Source organism: Trachemys scripta, chromosome 9 (assembly GCF_013100865.1).
Source record: "Trachemys scripta elegans isolate TJP31775 chromosome 9, CAS_Tse_1.0, whole genome shotgun sequence".
Classification (NCBI taxonomy): Eukaryota; Metazoa; Chordata; order Testudines; family Emydidae; genus Trachemys; species Trachemys scripta.
In genome coordinates, this window is record NC_048306.1 from 72,172,504 (window position 1) to 72,195,901 (window position 23,398).

Sequence of the window (23,398 nt, forward strand, 5' to 3'; positions counted from 1 at the left end):
GAGTCTTCATTTATTCACTCTAATTTAAGGTTTCGCATGCCAGTAATACATTTTAACGTTTTTAGAAGGTCTCTTTCTATAAGTCTATAATATATAACTCAACTATTTTTGTATGTAAGTAAATAAGGTTTTTAGAATATTTAAGAAGCTTAATTTAAAATTAAATTAAAATGCAGAGCCCCCAGACCAGTGGCCAGGACCCAGTAGTGAGTGCCACTGAAAATTAGCTCACGTGCCGCCTTCGGCACGCGTGTCATAGGTTGCTTACCCCTGTACTATAGTCTTGTCACAAACCTCTATGCCAGTAAAAATAGTTGGTATTCTTCCAGCTTTATGAACACATTCTGTCAAGCTCAAGAAGCCAAACTTTGTGATCTCACCATCTGCCATGACCTCTTGTCAGCTTCAGACAAAAGAACCCAGGCAGATGGTCTCAAAATGTAGATTCTTTCCTATTCCCAGTTACTACTTGACAGCTTGCATCAAACAAATAGCAAAATGTAAAACTTGACTTTGTTCTCTCATTGGTTTCTGATGATATTATACAAAGATGGATTTAGGGGCCCAGTCCTATGCCACAGAAAATGTGCCTCAGAGATTTAGGATCTTTCTCCAGAATGTGAAGCTTTTCTTTTTAAAAAGCAACCACCACAATTTTTATTCACCTTTTGGTTACACATGCTTTAACAAGAGAGCAGTGTGGTAAATTAAGTCGACAACTGAACAATACACTAAGCAATAGGAATACCAGGGCAACAACAAAGTCCAGTTATGATCACAAACGCTGAACACATTCAAAATCCAGTTTGATTACTAATTTAGTTAAAAGATAGCTAAGTCCAATTCTGATTTATCCAGTGAGATAAATAAAAAAAACCCACAACCTAACCCAATCTTCTCTGTAGTTTAAAAAGCCTAATCTATTCTAAAATTTCATTCATATTAGAGCTTTGATATACAATTCATTTATTGGAAACAGACAACACAAGTTACAGAATGTGTTTTTCTGCAGAACAATATTTAGTTCTCCAGAAATTGATTTGCCCTTAAAATTAATTGTTCTAAAGACTAACTTTTGGACAATAGCATAAGAAGCTTCAGGTAAACAAGTATATTAAACAAACACCTCCGGAAACTAAAGAGAGCTCTTACACTGGAAAACAGACTATTTCATTTCTATGTCCATGTTTAAGCAAACTTCAGTTTTAATTTCTTTCTCTCCCAATCTTTTTGATTGGCACCTTGAGACACTTTACCTCCAAAACAAATGAGCACCAACAGATGAATCCCTAAATACCACCCATCACCACCTACCACATACCAAAAGTCTTCCAAGGGTCAGTGCTGTTATTATGCCAGTATTATACTAATTGTCACACAAGACAACAAAATAACGCAACTGGGCCCTCTAGTTATTGGACTGCTTTTTTAGAATTTAAGCCATCACTTTTACTGTATTTCAGTAGATGATATTTGGACATGATCATGTGGGTACACTAAAAAAATTTTTATTTTTTAATCACAGAAAAAATCCATTCCTAACAATCTATTTAAGTGAAGCAGCTAGTAGATCTTATGTTTACTGCAATGTAAAAATTATTTGACACTGAATATGCTACTCTTCCTTTCTGAAGTTATTGTTGAGCTGCTCCTAGTTATATGAAAAATTGACCAATACAGGGCATGTATTCATTTTGAAAGATACAACTTATTTTATGTACACCTATCCCTAGAATTAAAGTTAGGGTTCAGCCCAGTGTAGAACAAGATTAGGTTTCATAAGGCTGCAGGGTAACAGAAAGGTTCCTTGATTAATCAGTAGATCAGTTTTAAAGCTACTAATTTATGCACAGTGCTAAATGGATTAGACCACCTGTTGCACATATGCTGCTAAACTGTCTCGGTTTTCAGACCAGGTTCTTTATTGCTCAAGTGTTTGCTAGAATTTTTTCTTCCATAGGAATAAGCGTATTGCCATCTTGTTTCTAAAAATTTTACAAATATATTTTTGTATCCAATTCCTATTAGAAGTTATTCTCAGATTTTGTAAAAACAAAGCCTCTGTTGAAAATATTACTGATCAGAAATCAAATTATACAGTTTAAAAATGAAGATTTGGTACTACAGAAACAGAAATTCAAATCTGTTAGCAAACAAAAATATAAGTGGGGACTTACTTTGGAATTTCTATTAATTATTCTGTGATCCTCTTATGTGATGCAACAAATTAAGTTATTACCCATGCATTTGATAATAGGTTCTATTAAAGAAGATTTGGACAGATTCTGAATTTATTGTTTGGGCATATTTTACATATATATTACTTTGTTTCTGTTCTATTAATTATTTATATAATGTTCCAAGTGTATAACATATTTCTATGATGTCCAGTTTGTTACCTTTCTTTAATAAAGCTCCTTAAATAAATGATCATAAAAAGTTTAAAAATGTGTTTAATAAATAAGATAGTCAGAATATGAAACAAAACCAACATATATGGCTATCACAGAGGTCAATATCTATTTTAAAACAAAAATGGAACAAATGAGTGTACATGACTCAAAAACTTCAGTGTGAAATCATTTCAACAGATGGCTGTATATGAGGGACTGCAGGTACTAGGCTCTTTCTCTGCTTTCCCCACACAGTAATTCCACTAATGAATATAACTCCACTAACCCTTGCCCTGTTGCCAACCTTAGGCCTAGCCTACACTACGGGGTTAGGTCGGATTTAGCCACATTAGGTCAATTTAAAAATGAATGCGTCCATACAACCAACACCATTCCATCGACCTAAAGGGCTCTTAAAATCGACTTCGGTACTCCTCCCTGTCGAGGGGAGCAGCGCAAAAATTGACTTTGCTGGGTCGAATTTGGGATAGTGTGGATGCAAATTGACAGTATTGGCCTCCGGGAGCTATCCCAGAGTGCTCCATTGTGACCGCTCTTGACAGCACTTTGAACTCCAATGCACTAGCCACATACACAGGAAAAGCCCCGGGAACTTTTGAATTTCATTTCCTGTTTGGTCCGCGTGGTGAATCCAGCAGCACAAGTGACCATGCAGTCCCCGCAGAATCGTAGAATGTAGAATGTTTCTACGCTCCCCCATCATCTCCGTCTCTGACGTTATCGCAGATTAGAAGGCGAAAAAAATGCACTCACGATGACATGATTTCCGAGCTCATGCAGTCCTCCCGCACGGATAGGGCGCAGCTTAATGCATGGAGGCATTCAGCGGCAGAGACCAGGAAAGAATTAAGTGAGCGCAAAGAGTGGAGGCAGGACGCGATGCTGAGGCTAATGGGGGAGCAAACGGACATGATGAAGCGTCTGTTGGAGCTGCAGGAAAGCCAACAAGAGCACAGACCTCCCCGCTGCATCCACTGTATAATCGCCTAACCTCCTCCCCATGTTCCATAGCCTCTTCACCAAGACGCCCAAGAATGCGGAAGGGGAGGCTCTGGGCACTCCACTCCAGAGGATGGCCCAAGCACCAGAAGGCTGTCATTCAAACAGTTAGATTTTTTTTAGTGTGGCTACAATAAGCAATGTGGCCTTGTCCTTCTCTCCTCCCCCACCCCACCCGGGCTACCTTGTCCGTTAGCTCTCTCTTTTTTTTTTTTAATTAATAAAGAATGCATGGTTTCAAAACAATAGTTACTTTATTTCAAAGGGGGAAGGGTGGTTGGCTTACAGGGAATTAAAATCAACAAAGGGGGCGGGTTTGCATCAAGGAGAAAAAACACAACTGTCACACCGAAGCCTGGCCAGTCAAGAAACTGGTTTTCAAAGCCTCTCTGATATGCAGTGCACCTTGCTGTGCTCTTCTAATTGCCCTGGTGTCTGGCTGCTCAAAATCGGACGCCAGGCGATTTGCCTCAACCTTCCACCCCGCCATAAACGTCTCCCCCTTACTCTCACAGATATTATGGAGCACACAGCAAGCAGCAATAACAATGGGAACATTAGTTGCGCTGAGGTCTGACCTACTCAGCAAACAGTGCCAGCGAGCTTTTAAACGTCCAAAGGCACATTCTACCACCATTCTGCACTTACTCAGCCTATAGTTGAACTGCTCCTTACTACTGTCCAGGCTTCATGAACGGAAGGAGCACAGAGTTGCAGGGGAAGTGATGGAGCCATACACCATGCCCTAGAGGTTGCTAGGAGCCGGGCAGGGAAGACATTCCCAGAATCCCCGGCCAAGCTACATGTCCGATGAGGAGTGTTACCAGTCCCACTGCACCATGTGCTGCCAGCAGCATTCAGGAGGAGCAGTACGGATCCCCCAAGCTCGTTGCTGGGGAGGAGAGCAGAGTTGCAGCAGAAGCGGTGGATGACTACGGTTAGCAGTCCTACTGCACCGTCTGCTGCGAAGGCAAGGAGCTACTGCTGTGTAGCAATGCCAGCTGCTGCAGGTGCTTCTATGTCAAATGTTTGGAGGTCCAGGTAGGGCAAGGTACCTCGGCCAAGGCAAAAGAGCAAGAGCCCTGGAGCTGTTACATGTGTCAACCACAGAAGTGCTATGGGGTGTTACAGTGCCGACCGGACTGGAATGTACAAGACTTCTTCACCAACGACAAAAGGACAGTTATATGATGCACCTAATATCTAAAAAGGCCAGACATTTCCCAAAGTCACTACCCTTGATAACAGAATGTCGATGATTGCATTGGCTACTTGGATCACAGCAGCCCCCACATTAGACTTGCCCACAACAGCAGCAGTGACGGTGAGCTGAGTGCGCTCCATGCTTGCCATGGTATGGTGTCTGCACAGGTAATCCAGGAAAAAGGGCACAAAATGATTGTCTGCTGTTGCTTTCATGGAGAGAGGGGCGACTGATGACATGTACCCAAAACCACCTGTGACAATATTTTTGCCCCATCAGGCATTGGGAGCTTAACCCAGAATTCCAATGTGCAGCAGAGACTGCGGGAACTGTGGGATAGCTACCCACAGTGCACCGCTCCGTAAGTCGATGCTAGCCACGGAAGTGAGGATGCACCCCGCCAACTTAATGCGCTTAGTGTGGACATACGCAATCGACTGTATAAAATTGATTTCTAAAAATCCACTTCTATAAAATCGACCTAATTTCATAGTGTAGACATACCCCTCCACTATATACAAATGCAGCAGTGCTAGGAGCTGCTGAATACATTAAGTAACATGGTCACCAGAAAGAGAAAAATACAGGAACAGTCTTAAAGGCTTAGCCTCTGGCAAGCTAGAACCAGCAATGGGGTGTGGACGTGAGAAATCAGTCAACAAGGGGTAAAACAGTGTGCTTAGCATACTGAATGGGGGTAAAACTATAGGGTTAGACTAAGCACATTGGACTCTTCCTCCACTTCTCTGAATCTATCAGACTATTCTCATTCTGGGATCTTGGTTTCCTAGGGTGAGACTAGCAGAACTTCCAATTTAGATACTTCTAACTGCACCTCTAGGGAAGCAGGGCAGAGTACAAGCTTAGCACCCCCCACCGCTTATATACATATGCCCTCCAAATATTCTAGTCAGTTCCTTTGACTGAATGGGGGGCAAAGCACTCCAGGAGATAAACCCATTCAAAAGGACAAAGCCAAAAATTTAAGATATTAAAACCAAAAATAATTTTGTTTGGATGCTTGCACATACCATACACAAGCACAGGATCACTAAAATAACACTGAATTCTGAGAAGTGAGTGGGTGAGAGAATTCTGTTGGAATGATATTTTCAGAGAAGTTAATTTACAAGTAAGCCATTTTCCTTCTTCCCTGCATTTATTAATGTAGTTTAGGGAATTATTTGTTTATTGGGGTACATAAGTTTCCTGTTGTGTTTTTAAACTAGTATTACTATCCCTTATTCTTTACTATAGGTGAACTAGTCACCCTGTAGCGAGGTGCTGCCATGTCCTCCTCGCTGCTGCCCCTTCTAAGCCCACAAACCAGCAAGAGACCTCTGTGTTGGTGCAATCATTCGTGCTCTTTATTTACAGTATATTTTCTCACCACCTTCTAGCTACAAATAGCTTCACTAGTACAGCCTCAGGGACGGCTAGCTCCCACTCCCTCTAATTCTCTGGCTCCTCCCTTACCTTCTCCTCCCTGTTTCTTTCCTGTCAGCCTTTATGTTGCCCCTCACTAATGAAGCCAGCAGCTGTTCCCTGATTGCCAATCAGGCCTGGGCTTACTTAGCCAGCTCCAATTCCCCTTTCTTGATTGGAGCTGGCGTGACAGAGGCCTGGCTCAGATTTCCTTAGCCAGCACCCTGTCACACACCCCAAACCTGCTTTGTCCAAAAATGAGGAGGAGGAATTGAGGGGTCTGCTGGAACAGCCTCTGGGAAAACAGAAGGAAAAACTGCTCAACCAGACACTTCAGGGAGGAAAATGTGAGCACCAGTGGTTTGGAACTGCTGAGCCATGTAAGAGAGAAGGGACTATGCTGAGGGAGTAAGAGAAAGAATTCATCCCCTGAAGCAACATGCTCAAACGCTCCAGAGTTAAAGGTGCAAACTAGGGCCGGACAGAGTTTGGAGAAAGAAGGCGCGCACATGCACACACACAGACCTCCACTTCAGCTGGCACCACTTTCCATGGAGATGGATGCATCTGCCCTGTGCCTGTTAGGAAGTGTGCAGCTGGCAGGTCCCAGGTAACAACCCTACATGAAGGAGGGGCAGACTGGACTCTGGAGAGCATGAGACAACTCCCTTTCATCCTTGGAGGATGTGCAGGCAGCATTTTCCACCTAGAAGATTTGATAAAATCTGAATTCTGCAAAGATAAAAATATTTATTAAAAGAGCTGTGCTCGTCAGGAAAAGGGAGCATGCTCAAAATTCCTAGAAACAGATTGGCCTACTTGAACCACATGGTAAACTAAAGGAGCCCAAAAGTCGAGATTTGTGGAGACTCAAGGAGAAATATCTTTTTTTCTATAAAATAAAGGAGTAACTGGAGCAGTACCATGAAAAATGTACTGTATCTCTCTTTCTCTCTCTGTGTGTGTGAATTGAATAGGATATCAGGGATTGAGGGGAAGAGATTCAGTATACAAAGTTGTAGCCTATTGTTCAAGTTAAGGAGCCACCTGCAACCTGAGATCAGATATAACACTGAAAGAAAAGTAATATGCAAAGGCAGTTCTACAAAACTTACATTCAAGTCCACCAATTCCTATGACCTGATCTTAAAACAACTTTGAGAGATCCTGTGAGGTTCCTTTTGTAAACTGTCACACAAGCAGAAGAGAGTATACTAAAACACAATTACTAGCAGAGTGTTCATTTTCTCCTCATAGTATGGGCCAGACTCCCCTCCCACCCAATCATTAGGACCCCACTGCACCTATGAGTGCTCAGTTAGGATTCTCCTGGTACCTATACTAATTGCCCACATGGAAAAATAAGGATATAGAGCAATTATTTCATATGGTCAGAGCTTTAAAGCATTATGATAGAAATTTCATTCACTAGTTTATAAATTAATCTGATTAAGATAACGTATGGGAATTTACAGGTATTACTTTAGTTACTGGAGGATACCCACACTGTTATTTAAGGCCCCATGCCTACAAACATGTATATACAAAAGATGATTGAACTGGAGCTAGTGAGACTACTCAAATGTGTAAGAGGTTCCATGGGCAAGGCCTAAGTGATTTCAGTGTGTAGTGTGTACTCTCCAACAAAAATAATTGCAATTCTTGGTATTTAAGAACAATCCATCAAATTTTGTATATCTTGTATAGCGATTAAAAATGGTCTTTTGCTTACTTGGTTTGAATCCCCACTATGATACTCAATACTAAATGCTGGGTGGTTGTTATAGCATTTGCTTGGTAGCAAACACTAAGATGTTCTACAGAACTAGGTCACCAACTAGCAGAAGCAGAAATCTACTTTAAAAGTGAGTTTCAGTAGTCAACTGACAGTCTATAGGAATTAGCAAGTTTCTGTGCAGAACACGCTGGCCATAATAATGACATGTTTAAATTGGGGATGGTTCAGTCACTATACTAACAGGTGGCCCTTGACAGCTGGCATACTTGCTTTCAGTCACTCTTATTACAGGCGCACAAAGTACCTTTTGAATTCATTTTCTTTATTAAATGGCAGTCAATTAGGAAAGATTTCAGAACTAATTTCAGCAAGCTCTAAAACTCAGAACTGGTAATGGTGAACATTTCTTCTATGAAGTGTGTTCTTAAAGTCTGAGAACTTATTACCAATAGCTAACTCTCTCTCTCTCTGACCAAGTGAAAGTTAGTTCCGTCCCTTTTTCATTGAATAGCTACACTTATCTCACAAGAATTAAAAGATGCCCTACTAGAAAGTTTTGTACCACAGTAGAAGCTGGCCCAAAACCAAAGGTCATTAGATAAGCGTTTAGTTTCATTTTCTTAGATTGTACTTCTTGCAAAAGTTTTGTATCTGCAATAGTGGAAGGGATATATAATCCTGAACTTGAAGTAGCTGAAAATGGCTTTACTGATTATCAACCTACTACAAGTAGCCAAAAAGTGATATTTCAGCAAATATTATGGAATGAGGCAGTGCTAAGTGATCTTTCATTGTTTTATCTTCTTACAACATAGCTGTACTATGCATTTTTAAAGATGAAGTTCAGTCCTTATTCCACTGTTACTAATGAATACAGCTATAAAAAAAAAATGTATAACAGCTACCAATACTGCAAGTCTAAATAAAAAGGAACCAAAACAGGAAGTTCAGCATTATAAAATTGCCATGCCATAACACACACCACCTTTTCATAGGATTGCAGAACACAAATTGCTCGCTTTTGAGAAGCCCCCCTTAAGAACAACAACTTAAACTAAGCATCAACTTGGATTTAATTTGCTTACAGTAACCCCCAATGTATTTTAGTTTATTTTTCATGTAATTACTTACATAAACTTTAGGATAGGTGTATCTGAAAGCAAGATAGATTTAGGTAGCTTGTTGGCTTGGCACCAGCCTTGTCTGAGACCTAAGTCCAAGAACACATTATCAACTTTGCTCCCTCTCGTCTGGTGCCAGGAAATGATAATCTCTGTAAGACTGTTAACCCACCTACAAATCTACACACTTATTCTCTATTGACTACATCTGTAGGACTTTTGGGGGGGAGGGATAGCTCAGTGGTTTGAGCATTGGCCTGCTAAACCCAGGGTTGTGAGTTCAATCCTTGAGGGGGCCACTTGGGGATCTGGGGCAAAATCAGTACTTGGTCCTGCTAGTGAAGGCAGGGGGCTGGACTCAATGACCTTTCAAGGTCTCTTCCAGTTCTAGGAGATGGGATATCTCCATTTATTTATTTATTTATTTATTTACTACTAGCTGGTAGGATAAGAGTAAAGATTTTTCCTTTAAACACTGTACAACAAAAAAAGCTAGAAGCACATATAAAAAGCAAATCATCAAATTAATAGACTTGCAGAGTATTAAAGACAAAGCAAAGAACACGATTTTAAGGCAGTATTGTATGAATAAGACAACTATGGTTAACTCCTGCCCAGTGAACTACACATGCTACAGCTAAACGGCCACATTCTGCTTCAAGATGACACACAATTAAGATTTTATAAATAAAACACAGTACAGATAAACAGCTTCCTTTTCCCAGCCATATCACATCTCTATTTTCTCTTATTGAATTTGGTGCACATCTCCAGAAACTTGCTTTATACTGTAAGGTTCACTTATGCAGTTCACCACCATAGGGTGTCATGCATGTTCTTTTGCTGCTCCTGTAAACAGGCTCTCATAGCCTAAGCAGCAGAAATAAACTGAAAAAGATGTCATCAGTTCCACTCTATGTCTGCTCTTAATTGTGCACCTGGACAAAAATGCTGTTCTGGACATGATTCTCACATACACCTATTTCCAACACACAAAATGGGAAAACATGAGGTACTTCTAGAAAATTAACACCATTTGTCTTACTATATTATGGACTTTTTCCCAACTGATCTGTCTGGGCTAACCTCTTAGAGGTAGATAACACTTCATAGCCTGAATTCCAACGAGCTTCTTCACACAACACTAAACTCACCTGGATCAGAACTTGCAGTACTTTCAGCAATGGGCTTTTGCTGAGCAGACAACTACACCAAATCATTACAAATTTCCACTTTGCAAACCTGCCACAAACAGTGTCTACTGAAGACTACAATGAGATGACAGAACTAATTTCACAGGCAGACTAAACTAGATTTGAACTAAAGTTTCTAGAAGTGAAAAACTGGTGCAGTAAGTAAATGTGACTCTTTATTCCTCATATTGAAGAGATTTACACTTTAATATCTAAAGAATGTCACTCACAAACAATCATAATTTTACAGCTTTATGTAAAAATACATAATTCAAAAATAATTTGGTCCTGTTCTTCCTCGTAGCAGTTCGCCTCAAAGGGATCCAGTGTGTACAATATGCCAGATAATGTAGTGAGAATTACTGTCCACCTTAACAAATAGTGATCTAACAGTTGAGCAGAAGGCTCAGACAAGTAGTACATCTATTAATGTTAACTTCATATAGCTACAAAAAATAATTTAATTGTGACCACTGAAGGTTAACTTGAGTCAAACTGCTCCTTTTCATTCTTTATAGTACAACAATGATTTTTGCACACACAGGAAGTGGTTATAAGAGAGCCATAAGGGTTTTTACAGAAAAATACAAGATTTCTCTCTGAAGTTTGTCAATACAAGACAGTACCCACTAATAACAAAATAAGAGTCACTTAAGAATTATTTCTCAGTTTTCCCTCTCTCTTTAGGGTAGGCCTAAATCACCTGACCTATTATTCCTAGGTCTCTTTTAGAGATAATGCTTCATGTTTAACAAGAGAAACTGTCTTGGGAGTAGGAGAGATTTCAGTACCTTTTTCTTGCAGCTACCTCTCCTGTTATCTTTTCTTTCCTGTTATCTAATTTCTCTCTTCCTTTCTCAACTCTATCAAAATTTCCTCAAGATATTGCATCAGGGGCACTGAAACGGGGAGGTAGGGCCATGCCCCCCCCCCCCCGAACTTTTTACTGGCTGTAAGGGTGAGCACCAGGGGGAGGGGTGGAGAGGAGCAAGCGGGGGCGTGAGGGGGTGGAGCCACACTTTGGGCATCTGTGCCCTGCCCCCCCACACTTTTAGGGAGCTTCCACTGCTCCTGTATTTCACTATACATAGAATATTCTAAACAAGGGATTTCTGAAGTTGCAAGCACCTATGTTTATATATACGAAGATCTGAAGTTTAAAATACATTTTCTCATTTGTATCATAACAGTATCAATAAATCACCAGTAACTTCTAATCCCATAAAACTTACATGCTTTCAATATAAAATATTAGTATATCACTATGTGATCAAGTGGATTAGCAGCCATGTAATGGCTGATGTAAAAGGATTAACTTAATTTAATTCACTTTAACCACATAAATATATACTGGCATACAAACACATTTTTATCAAGCCATACATCAAACTAATTCATAGTTTAGAATTTCTTTAAAAGACAGGACAGAATATATATGACCTGGTCGTTTACTGACAACGTTATTCTCCAGTTGCTATTAAAAAATTGAGGCGCTTTAAAAAACAATTAATTCCAACATTGTTAAGACTAGCCCTGTAATCAATGCTTCTCTCTCCCTTTTATATTTCTATACAAGTTTCTATTAAATTGGCTTAACATTTGTAAGAGTTGCCAAACAGGATTCAGGCTTTGGTTTTGCCATTCTATATAACAAATAAGCATAGCAAGAGACCATGCAAGCTCACTCTAACATTACTGTATCTCCCACACCCTTCTCACAAGTAAAACAGATATAAACTGAAGATTTCAATACAGTTAAGAATAGATACACAAAGTAAAGGGGGGGGGAGAGGGAAGATAAGTGGTTTGCTGATTCTACATTATGTTTTTCAGCATTATTTCTAGGTTATTGACTAAGGGTTTGCATTGTGAAATGTGAAGTCTATATTCACCTCCACCTCCCTTACACCTTTAAAAGATGAATTATAGGCCTTCCTATTGACCTCAAATGAGAGCAGAAAGAGTCCCATATTTCCTACTTTTTAACTACCCCTCCCCACAATAAAAAAGAATAAGAGAGCAGCCGCAGGTCCACAAGTGGGCCAGAACGTTTTTCAGAGTGTTGCATAAATTTACAGTGCAAAACATCTTAACTTTGTGCTGTACATCACAAGTTTAGGGTTTTTTTTAAAGGAAACCGATAGGAACTAAATTGCCAGCTAGAACACAGCCTTGTTATAAAGCGAATTAAACACCGAACTGCCACACTGCTAGAAGGACCAAGTACAGCATAATCTGTACTAAGCCGCCTCTCACCTCTCCCAGAAACTCGTATCTCACTTGGAAAGAGACGGGTCTGAGGAGACTGGGGGAGATACCACTTACAACACACACGCGGCCACTTCTATGACCTCCAGCTGGGTTTCAAGCAGAGGCGGAGAAGCCCCAATGAGACAGACAGGGCGGCTGTCACACGGCACTACCCAGCTCCAGACACAGGCCTGCGTGCGAGGCACGCCGAGCACATCGTGCCACCCTGCTAAGGCAGTGAAAGGGGAGCGTGACTCACAGGTGTCAGGCACCAGAGTCTCTGTCTCCAGGGCTCTCGGTGCGGAGATGAATCCCCGTGACAGTGGCCCCACGTCAGGGCGCCGGGCAGGCCCCCAGGGAGAAGGGCAATACGGCCGTTAGCCCCAGGGCGAGCGGAGGGGGACACCACAGCCGGGGACTGAGCGGGGCTGCCCCCTACGCAGCAGCAGCGCTCTCTTCCGCCCCGTGCCTCCACAGGCCCCGGGGGCGGAGCGGGCTGGGCCTGGCCAGCACCAGAGCCGAGACGAGGAGCCGGCGACGGCTCCTCCCTCGCCAGCTGCCGTAGCAGTTAGCCGGCCACCTGGCAGCTGTTCCGCCCGGCCCCACGGAGAGAGGCGCCCCCTGGACGGCTCTGCGTTGCCCCTGGGGGACGGCGCCGCCCGAGAGGGTGCACCGAGAACCAACGACTCTCGACGCATAGGGTCCCAGCCACCCCGGCTCACCGTGCCTCCAGCCCGGCCCACTCTCCGGCTCGCTCCTCAGCCGCACCGAGTCTGTGTCCCTCTCCCCCGCACAAGCTTGGCGGCGTCTGACAACTGCGTTCTCCCATTGGCCACCCCTCCGCGTGAGGTTAGGCGCCGCCATCCGCCCATTGGCGCAGCCCGGTGTGTACACAACCTGCCCACCAATCCGAGAGACAGCTGGGGAAGGGGCGGGGCACAGACCGAGCTGGTTCTAGAGAGTCGTCGGGATTTCCCATCGCGGTGGCGTTAACCCTGAGCCAACCCTGGTCCCGTTGGGAGGGCTGAGCTGCGGTGCCGGGCTGGCACGTGGGGGAGGTGTTACCTCTTAGCCAGGAAACCCCCCCACATACACACCCAGGGGGTGGCTGACTCTCAGCCAGGACTCACCCCCCTACCCCGGCAGGAGACGGACTCAGCCAGTACTGGCTGCTCCCCGGCGGGAGGGATACCAAACTAACCGCCTCTCCCCCTCACACACACCCCAAGGGGGAGGAGCGGAGACATTATCTCCCATGATGCCCAGTGCGTGGACGGCCGTTGGAGGAGGTGGACGCTTCATGGCCCCGCAGCGGGGCAGATGAGAAGGAGGCCTTGTCCCCACAGACTCACCCCATCACACTGGCTGAAGTATTTTGGCATGGAAACCGACCAACTACCACATTAACCCAATACAGCCTTTGAATGAAACCCTGCAGGGCAGGATGCCTAGAGGTTGGCTAGTAGTTTATAGTGACATTAGCCATAGACAGAAACTAAGCTTGATCTTAGCTCATAGAAAGCCAAGATATATGTTAACACACATGTGCTAAGGCTGAAGGTGTAGAAATATAAATATTTTATACAAATGACACTACAATTTGCATATTTGGTGAATATGTCTTGTCTTAATTATACTCTGCATGTGTCATATACAAGATAGTAAGCATACTGATTACCAGGGCTTTATCCTGGCAAGGCTACAACATGTGACAGAAATTAGTAGTGTTCCTGACTGATTTTGGCATCACTGGGAGTTGGTATTCAAGTAACTCTGGCAGCTCCCTGAGATGCTGCCCTTGAGCCTGCAGCGGGAGAGGACAGAGCTGGAAAGACTTAAAGGACTGTGTTCTTCTAGGCAACTTTTCTCTTATGATTAAAGTCCTGAAAGTCTGTGACTAGAAAGAACAGGAGTACTTGTGGCACCTGAGAGACTAAAAGAACAGGAGTACTTGTGGCACCAAGGTGCCACAAGTACTCCTGTTCTTTTTGCGGATACAGACTAACACGGCTGCTACTCTGAAACCTTAGAGACTAACAAATTTATCTGAGCATAAGCTTTTGTGGGCTACAGCCCACTTCATCGGATGCATAGATGAAGTCTATTTAGCAGCACCTTCCATTTAGCACAAAGGTTTTCAAACTGGAAGGGGTACCTCACTAGGGGGATGCCCCCCACAGTTTGAACATCATTGCCTCCTACCAGGAGCCAGGGCATAATATAAAAAACCACTACTGACAGACTTTTCTACCAGTTATTGACACCTATGGATTTTTTTTTTGTCTTGTCACAATTTGCTACTTCCTTTCTCATTGGCCAAGGGATAACATTTTGATGGATGGGTACATCTATCACAATTTGCTACCTTTCACTTTTCCCATCCTCTGGTCAAGGGGTAGCACAGGGCATCCACCGTCCATCACAATTTGCTACCCTAGACCAATGGATGACAAAGGTGAGAGGTAGTAAATTGTGGCAGATGGTTGATACATAGCCATGGTGCACCACACTCTGAACGTAGCACCTGGCACTGGCCATTGTTGGAAGACAGGTTATGGGTTAGGTAGACCATTGGTCTGACCCTGTATGGCCGTTGTTATGTTTAGTAAAAATTACAGTAGATTTTTGCATTTGAGAAGGATTTAATATGAGATAGCATACTGCCCAGAGTGAATATTTGGGAAACAAGTTCTACATACAAATAGTGACATGCGAAAAAGCACTAAGAGCTGAATTGAAAGGCAAAATAACAGTTCAGAAAGGCAATCCCCATTGGAGGATCAAGTGAAAATTAAGACGTTTTGATACCAGGCCAGAAAATCAGTCAGACTGGAAGTCACATGATACAGCAGAATATACTTGTGCTATAAAAAAAATAGAATTAAAAATTCCATATTAAAAATCACAGTAAAAACATAGGATGTGCTATACTAAAAATACAGATGTCATTGATAAAACTACTAGCAAATATTTACTTATAAATATTTTCAATGACTATTTGCTATAAAATATAAATTAAATAGCACAATGACATCCATCTGCACAACGTTAAAGGTAAATGATGAAGTGCTAAGAGTAATAAGAGTAATAAAAATAACATTTTAAAAAGTAAACAATTAGGTGATTCAGTGAACCACAGCCGCAGATAAGACAAATTTGCGAACTGCTAGGAAAGACTTTATGCAGACATATTAACTGACAAGGGATTCTTTTAAACAAAATGTGTGACAGTTTTGGGGGGTGTATGTAAAATATTTCACTGAATCAAGTCTCCTTTATCACCTCAGCAGGTTATATCAGACAGAGAAGAGCTGCCATGTCAAGACATTGGGACACCTTGTGCCTTTAAGGACACAGCCCCGGGAAGCGTGTGCTGAGATGTACTGTTCTGGGAGAGGGGAAATAAAAAGTCCCTCTGCCCCCACTCTATCTTTGCAAAGACAGCAGGTGGCTAACCCCACTTTTATCTCCTCTGCCCATCCCTGTGTCAGGGTTTTGCTCTTTGCCAGCGCCTGTACCCTTGGGCTTAACCCCGGCTCCTGCTGTTTCTTCCTGATTTTGTCCCTCAGCTTCCCCTGCCTCCAGATGTTTGACCCCATTGGCAGTCAGTTTCTGCCCCCTGCACAGACTCTGCCCTCCGCCCAAAACTCCTTTAACCTCCGTGAACAATTTAAAGCCTCAGTGAAAGGAGCAGCTACAGCAGCTGTTACTAAGCATGCTCAGTACGAGCCAAGCAGCGCACTCAAGCCCTGCCTGCCTGCCATGGTCCTAGCACCAGGGTGATCCTGCAGGAAAGGGGGGGAGGGGGGAGAGCGCTGAGCACCCTGAACTCTGACCAAAACAACTGGGCCTGATCCTGTGGGAGAGGGGAGCTGATGCTGCTGGGCCACCCCATTTTTGCACCCCCGCTGGCTCTGTGCCCTGGGCGGCTGCCCTGCCCTAGTTACAGCCCTTTCTCCAGCCATTAGCTGTTTCTGGGCAGGGTCCCTTTTCCCATTCACCTCTGAACAGAAGTTTTAAGTCTATCCAGCCTCTTGCCTTATACTGTGATGGCTCCAGAAAGCCAGTCTGCCTAAAGGCTACCAGCTGGGCTGTGCTTTCTCTCTGTGGACACTGACAGTGTTTTTACCAGTGATCCTACAGCTCTGTCTTAGCAGAGTACATTTATTTTAAGAACAAAAAAAAAGCAGACTGAGAAAACATAGAACAACACCACCACAACAAAAGTTCCCCTATGCATGCTAAAACCTTACTAGAGCTCACCCATCAGTCTTATGGGCCCAAGTAAGCCAAAGTCTTTCCAATCCTCCTACAAGGGCTTCCTCCTCCCCCCTCCCCTTGGACAAAGGGCTCTGTCCGTTTGCTTAATCAAAACAAAGGCTCTGTGTCAGTTCAAACTCAGCTTTTTATACCAAAGCCCCTTCTTTGTTTGAGTCTCTGGAAAACCTAGTTTAAATCAGTATATGCAAATACCCGAGGGGGGGAGGTGGTTTTCTGGAGTTGTTTACAACTGTTTAAAGTTCCTGGAATAGCTGTGGTAACCTTCTCCCATGGAGTAGAACACATTAATACATAAACCATTCATAAATTTAAAACAATGGCTCCCAAAGATACTGCATGGGATTGTAATATCTATCTCAGTCAGGAACAGAGGCGGCAGCCCCCCAGCAATTATAGGAGCCTGTCACAAAGGGCTGCTCTACACTTTCAGTACCTGCATAACTATTTTGCTTGGGAGTGTGTGGGTTTGTTTATTTTTTCCAAAGTAGCTATATCGATACATCCCCTAGAGTGAATGCAGTTAGAACAGTATAAAAGGTGACTTGCAGCAATAAGTTATTCCCTTTCCTGTATGTGATTAAGCTATAACACCAGTGTAACGGCATCCACACTGAGGGTGTTGTACTGTTTTTTAACTGATACAGTTAAAAGGGTACAACTTGTATGTATGCAACAAGACCCAACACACAGATACTGGGCTTTTTTTGCTCAGCTGGTAGAAAAAAACCAGTTACCTACCTTTTCGTAACTGTTGTTCTTTGAGATGTGTTACACATACCTAAAATGGAATGGATATAAGTATGCTCATGTGCACAGTTGTCGGAGATTTCTGCCTTAGTGGTATCCATAGGGCCGGCTGCAGCGCCCCCTGGAGTTGGCATGGTCATGCAGCAGTATAATCAGGCACCACTGGCCCTACACCCTCTCAGTTCCTTCTTGCCGGCAACTCCGACAGAGGGTACGAGGGCGGGTAATGGAATGGACATGAGCAACACATCTCAAAGAACAACAGTTACGAAAGGCTAGTAACTGTTTTTTCTTCTTTGGGTGCTTGCTCATGTCCATTCCATGCTAGGTGACTCACAAGCAGTACCCCCCGAGTTGGGCTTGGAGTTCACAGCTTAGCAGCTTGCAGTACAGTCCTACCAAAGCCAGCATCATCCCGGGCCTGCTGGGTAAGTGCATAGTGGGATGTAAAGGTATGGACAGACCAGGTGGCTGCCCTACAGATGTTATGAAGTTATGTTATACAGAAAATTATACAGAAGGATGTATGATTTTATATCCTCACAGAAAGAAGCCTTAGTACAGGGATTGTGTCCAGACTTTTGACGTTTGGTGTCCAGCCTATGTTTTGGTGTTCAGCCTATAGTCTGTGCCAGGAGAACAATAATGCCCTCTTACTGTTGGACCAGCAACTCAACATTTCTATTTGTACTTGGGCAGAGAGATGACATACATGTTCTTGTCAAAAGCAGCCAGTATTTCCACAAATAGACCAGTCTGATTAAATCCAGACTAGATAAAAGCAAAATGTGTTTTACGTATAGCAGAGAGAAAAAACAATCTAAACATTAACCACATTACTCAAGAGTCCTACCATACACTCTTAAAACACTCAAATTTTAACAATGATTTAGCCTTGTTGAATTGATGTTTTATTCCTAATCCTATGAGGAAACCTGTTCTGCATCTCATTACAATAGACAAAATCTTTCTCTGGCATCAGACATTTCTTTGTTATTTATTACCAGATAGCCCTCCTTGAAATTCAGTTTGTAAATCCCTGTTCTCTTGCCTTGCAAGAGTTCAACATCTCACATTAGTTTCAGGGAATTTAGGAGCTATTCATACTAGTTTGTGCTGGTGAGTCTCCACCAACCTGGTGATCTTATATACAATATTCATTAACAATTCAACTATTGAAAAGACAGTTACCTTTTTTCTTAACTGGTGTTCTTCGAGATGTGTTGCTCATGTCCATTTTAGGAGTGTGTGCTTGCCACATGCACCACTGCCGGAAGTTTTTCCCTCAGTCGTATTCTTAGGGAACTGGTTCTGGCGCCCTCTGGAGCGGCGTGCATATGCCGCAGAATATGGGGCACAGCCAACGCCTTCCACCTTCAGTTCCTTCTTGCCGGAAACTCTCACAGTGGGAAAGGAGGGTAGGTCATGGGATGGACACAAACACCACATGTCGAAGAACACGAAAAACAGTAAGTGTCTTTTCTTCTTTGAGTGATTGCTCATGTCCATTCCATTGTAGGTGACTCTCAAGCAGTACCATTGGAGGAGGGTAGGAGTTCATGGATGTGTCGATTGCAACACAGCTCTGCCAAAGCCAGCACCATCTCTTGCTTGCTGGGTGATGGCATAGTGCATTGTGAACGTGTACCTAAGACCACGTTGTGGCCCTTCAGATGTCATTAATCTGTGTAAACATGCACAAAGAAGGTCCCCGAAGATGCTTGAGCCCTAGTCGAATGGACCTTCACTATAGGTGGCAGCTCGGCCTGAGCCAGCTCATAACAGGTTCGAGTGCAGGTGGTGATGCACTTCAAGATCCTCTGCAAGGACACTGGGAGGCCCTTCATCCAATTCACTGTCACGATAAAGAGCTGGGTCGAACTGCGGAAGGCTTTGGTGCACTTCAGGTAGAATGCTAGGGCACACCAGACATCCAAAGTGTACAACTGCCTCTCCTCATTGGTGGAATGTGGCTTTGGGCAGAACACCAGGAGGAAGATATCCTGGTTGACATGAAAAGGAGACACCACCTTAGGCAGGAAAGCTGGATGGGGTCACAGCTGGACCTGGTCCTTGCAGAATACTGTATACGGAGGCTCCAATGTGAGGGCCTTAATCTCGGATACGCGCCTTGCTGAGGTAATGAATACAAGGACAGATGGAACAAGAAACAAAGGGCGGTCCTGTGAGCCTAGAGAGAACTAGGTTGAGGTCCCACTGGGAAACCGGGTCCCAGACCGGCAGGAACAACCTTTCAAGGCCCTTTAGGAACCTCATCGGTATCTCATGTGAGAACACCGACCGACCCTAGATGCGTGGGTGGAAGGCCGATATGGCTGCCAAGTGTGATGGATGAAAGCACGCGGCCTTGGTGCTTTAGGTGGAGCAGGTAATCTAGGATGGACTGCAGAGACGACCATGTTGGGGAGATGCTATGCTCCGACACCCAGGAGGAGAACCGCTTCCACTTTGCCAGGTAAGTCGCTCTGGTGGGGGGCTTTCTGCTTTCCAAGAGAACCTGCTGTACCTGGCAAGAGCAGGCCTGTTCCTCTGGGTTCAGCCACGCAGCAGCCAAGCCATGAGGTGAAGAGAGGGAAGGTTCGGGTCCTGCAAGAGCAGGTCCAGGTGGCTAGGCAGTGGCCTTGGTGCAGCCATGGCCAGATCCATGAGCATGTCGAACCAGTGCTGGTGAGGCCATGCCGGGGCAATCATAAGGACTTGCATCTTGTCTCTTTTGATTTTCGATAGGACCCTGCTGACCAGCCGAATCGGCAGGCACATATATCTCAAATTCTCCGCCCATGACAGGAGAAAGACATTGGAGAGGGCACCCCTGCCGAGACGTTGGAGAGAGCAGAATTGATGGCACTTCCTGTTCTGTCTGGAACAAGTCCACTCAGGGAGCCCCTCACTTCTGGAAGAGCGCCCAGGTGACCTCCAAGTGGAGAGACCACTCGTAGTGAGAGAAAAAGGAACTGCTGAGGCGATCCGCCAGCATGTTCCAGACGCTATGCAAAGCTTTCAAGTGGATCGCATGCAAAATCCCACAGGCGAAGTGCTTCCTGACAGAAGGCTGACAAGCGAGCTCCCGTTTCCTGTTGACATAGATCATCGAGGTCCATTAACACCTGCACTACTTGACTGGTCAAGTGTGGCAGGAAAACATGGCAGGTTTAGGCGGATGGCTCTGAGCTCCCTGACATTTACATGTAATGCCAGCTCCTCTGGAGACCATGTCCCTTGGGTTTGTAGTGTAACAAGATGTGTTCCCCAACCGAGGTCAGAGACATCTGGTATCAGGGAGACCATGGGTCACAGACTCCGGAACAGCACTTCTTCCAGCACCACCCTTGGGTGGGTCCACCACTGCAGAGAGGTAAGTACCTTCGGCGGGACTGTGACAACCTTGTCCAGATGATCCCTGGATGGGGAATAGACTGTGGCTAGCCACAGCTGAAGGGTCTGCAGCTTGAGCCTTGCATGGTGGATGACATATGTGCATGCTGCCATGTGGCCCAATAGTCTGAGGCAAACCTGGACTGTGGTAAGCGGGTATGCTAAGATGCTGGCAATGAAATCTGACATTGTCCTGACCTGTTCTGTGGTAGAAATGCCCTGGCTCGGGTGGATTTGAATACTGCTCCGATAAACTCTATCCTCTGGACTGGGATGAATGTTGGTTTTTGCTCATTTATCAGCAGGCCCAAGGCGCGGCACGAGGTTTGCAGCACGGTGACTATGCACTGGACTTGGGCCCTGGAGCGGCCTTTGATGAGCCAGTCGTCGAGGTACGAGTAAATCTGGATACCCTGACATCTGAGGTTAGCTGCCACTACTGATATGCACTTAGTAAACACCCTCAGGGTTGTTGCTACGCCGAAAGGGAGCACCGCAAACTGGTAGTGAGCAGTCCGCAACGTAAAGCGCAGGAAACGTCTGTGTCCGTGGAATATCGATATGTGGAAGTACGCATCCTTTAGATTGGAGGGCGGCTTACCAATCTCCTGCCTCCATAGAAAGGATGATGGAGACTATGCGAAACTTCAACTTCTTGAGATATCTGTTGATGTCTCACAGGTCCAGGATGGGTCTTAGACCTCCCTCCCCCTTGGCCTTTGAGATTAGAAAATAATGGGAGTAAAACCCCTTGCCCCTGAAATTTAGGGAGACTTCCTCCACAGGTGCCACCTGCAGAAGGTCCTGCACCTCCTGAGCAAGCAGGCTCTCGTGAGAGGGATCCCTGAAGAGGGTCAGGGAGTGGGGGACAGAAATAAACTGAAGCCACAGTACTGAGAACCTATTGTTCTGATGTTATAGAGGCCCAGGCAGGGAGGAAAGGGGACAGGCAGTTAGAAAAAAGCTGGGAAGCAGGATCCAGGACACAGGCTGGAAGGTCGCCCTCGAGCATACCCTCAAAATGCCGGTTTACCACCCTGCTGGTTGCGGGTGGAGCCCAAGTGAATGGAGGACATCAGCTGGTGGCCCTGCCAGCACTTACAGGAGTTGCCCTTCTTGTGGAAGGGCTCTGACCGCGGCTGACTGCCCAACCTCTGGGACTGTTGTGGCTTAAACCGCTTCCTTGCCGGCCCTGGGGTGTACAGGCCCACGGTCTGCAGGGTTGCCCTCAAGTCTTTCAGACCATGCAACTTGGTATCTGTTTGTTCAGAGAACAGCGCCAGGCCATTGAAGGGGAGGTCCTGGATTGACTGCTGAAACTCCATGGAGAGGCCCAAGGATTGTAACCAGGATGCTAGTCTCATGGAGATGGCCAAGGCCCTGGTTCGTGCCGCAGAGTCCCCCGCATCTGAGGCTGCTTGGAGGGCTGCCCTTGCCACCGCCTCGCCCTCATTGAGGATCACCATGAATTCTTTCCTGGGGTCCTCAGGCAGAGAGTCTCTGAACAAATTTAGCCACTGACTGCCAGATGTTAAAGTTAGAGCGGCAGAGCAAGGCGTGATGGTTGGCTACTCGTAGCTGGAGGCTGGAAGATGAATACATTTTTCTTCCAAAAAGAGATCAAGCCTCTTTGCCTCTTCATTTTTGAGTGTCGCATCTGGTTGACCCTGCCTTTCATGCTCATTAACAACTGACACCACCAGTGAGCCTGGGACAGAGTGGGTGTAAACGTATTCATAACCATTAGCCAGCATTTAATATTTACGTTCTGCCCGCTTGGAAATGGGGGGCAGCGACAAGGGCGTCTGCCACAGGGACAGTACTTTTTGCCACCGCCTTGTGTAGTGGCAATGCTACCCTGGCAGGGGCTGCTGAAGCACATCAAAGAGGGAGTCTGAGGGCTCCGCCAGCTCCTTGACTTCTAGCTCCAGGTTTGAGGTGACCCTCTTTAGAAGTTCTTGATGAGCCTTGGCATCATCCTGGGGGACCAGGTGAAAGGGCCCCGTAATGGCCTCGTCAGGCAAGGATGAAGAGGAGGCGGGTACTGGTGGGTCTGCCACCACCGCTGCCTCCTCCACGGGCACCTCCGTTGGGCTCGGGTGATTCTGAGGGGGTTCTTTCCAGTGTCACCTCCGTGTCGGGGGGCCGGCAGGAGACTGTTGCTGACCATTTGTCTGATGCCCCGGAGGTCGACCTACACCCTTGAGAAGGCTGCAAGAACTCCCAGGGATTCCATAGGTGCCAGGGGGCAGGCCACTGGCCTTGAGGCCATGCTACTGCAGGAGGTGCCACCGGGAATGTCAGTGAGCCTGAGGAGGAGGGGCCGTGTCCAGGGAACCAGGACGGTGCCGAGGCTGTCTACCCCAGTCATGTCAGTGCCAGCCTCGAGGTTCCACTGGAGATCTTCACAAGGGTGTGACTCTCCATGCCTCAATCCCGGAGACCGGTGGCAGTGTTCAGCGGATTGGCAATGGAAACCCGGTGATCTACACCTAACACTCAGCGAGCGGTGCCAGTCCATTGAGTAGGTCTCCGTGCTGGGGAACGTTGGCACGCACTTGGTGATCCGTACCAGCTCTCCAGTGACCAGTAATGGGGCTCCTGAGACCTGCAGCTTGACTTGCTGGAGC

General features: G+C 45.1%; 1 protein-coding gene across 4 annotated transcripts in view; it reads right to left on the reverse strand.

The window, feature by feature from the left end:
* The window catches only part of TFDP2 (transcription factor Dp-2), a 179,029-nt gene extending 165,876 nt beyond the window's left edge, over positions 1-13,153 (reverse strand). For 2 of the 4 annotated variants that reach the window (XM_034781709.1, XM_034781706.1), the window contains exon 1: positions 13,067-13,145. The gene's annotated coding sequence lies outside the window, so the exon portion shown is untranslated. Of the gene's footprint in view, positions 1-12,603; positions 12,740-13,066 lie in introns of those variants that run through there. The other 2 variants (XM_034781710.1, XM_034781708.1) reach the window with 2 other exon arrangements.
* Between the last annotated feature and the right edge of the window lie 10,245 nt (positions 13,154-23,398).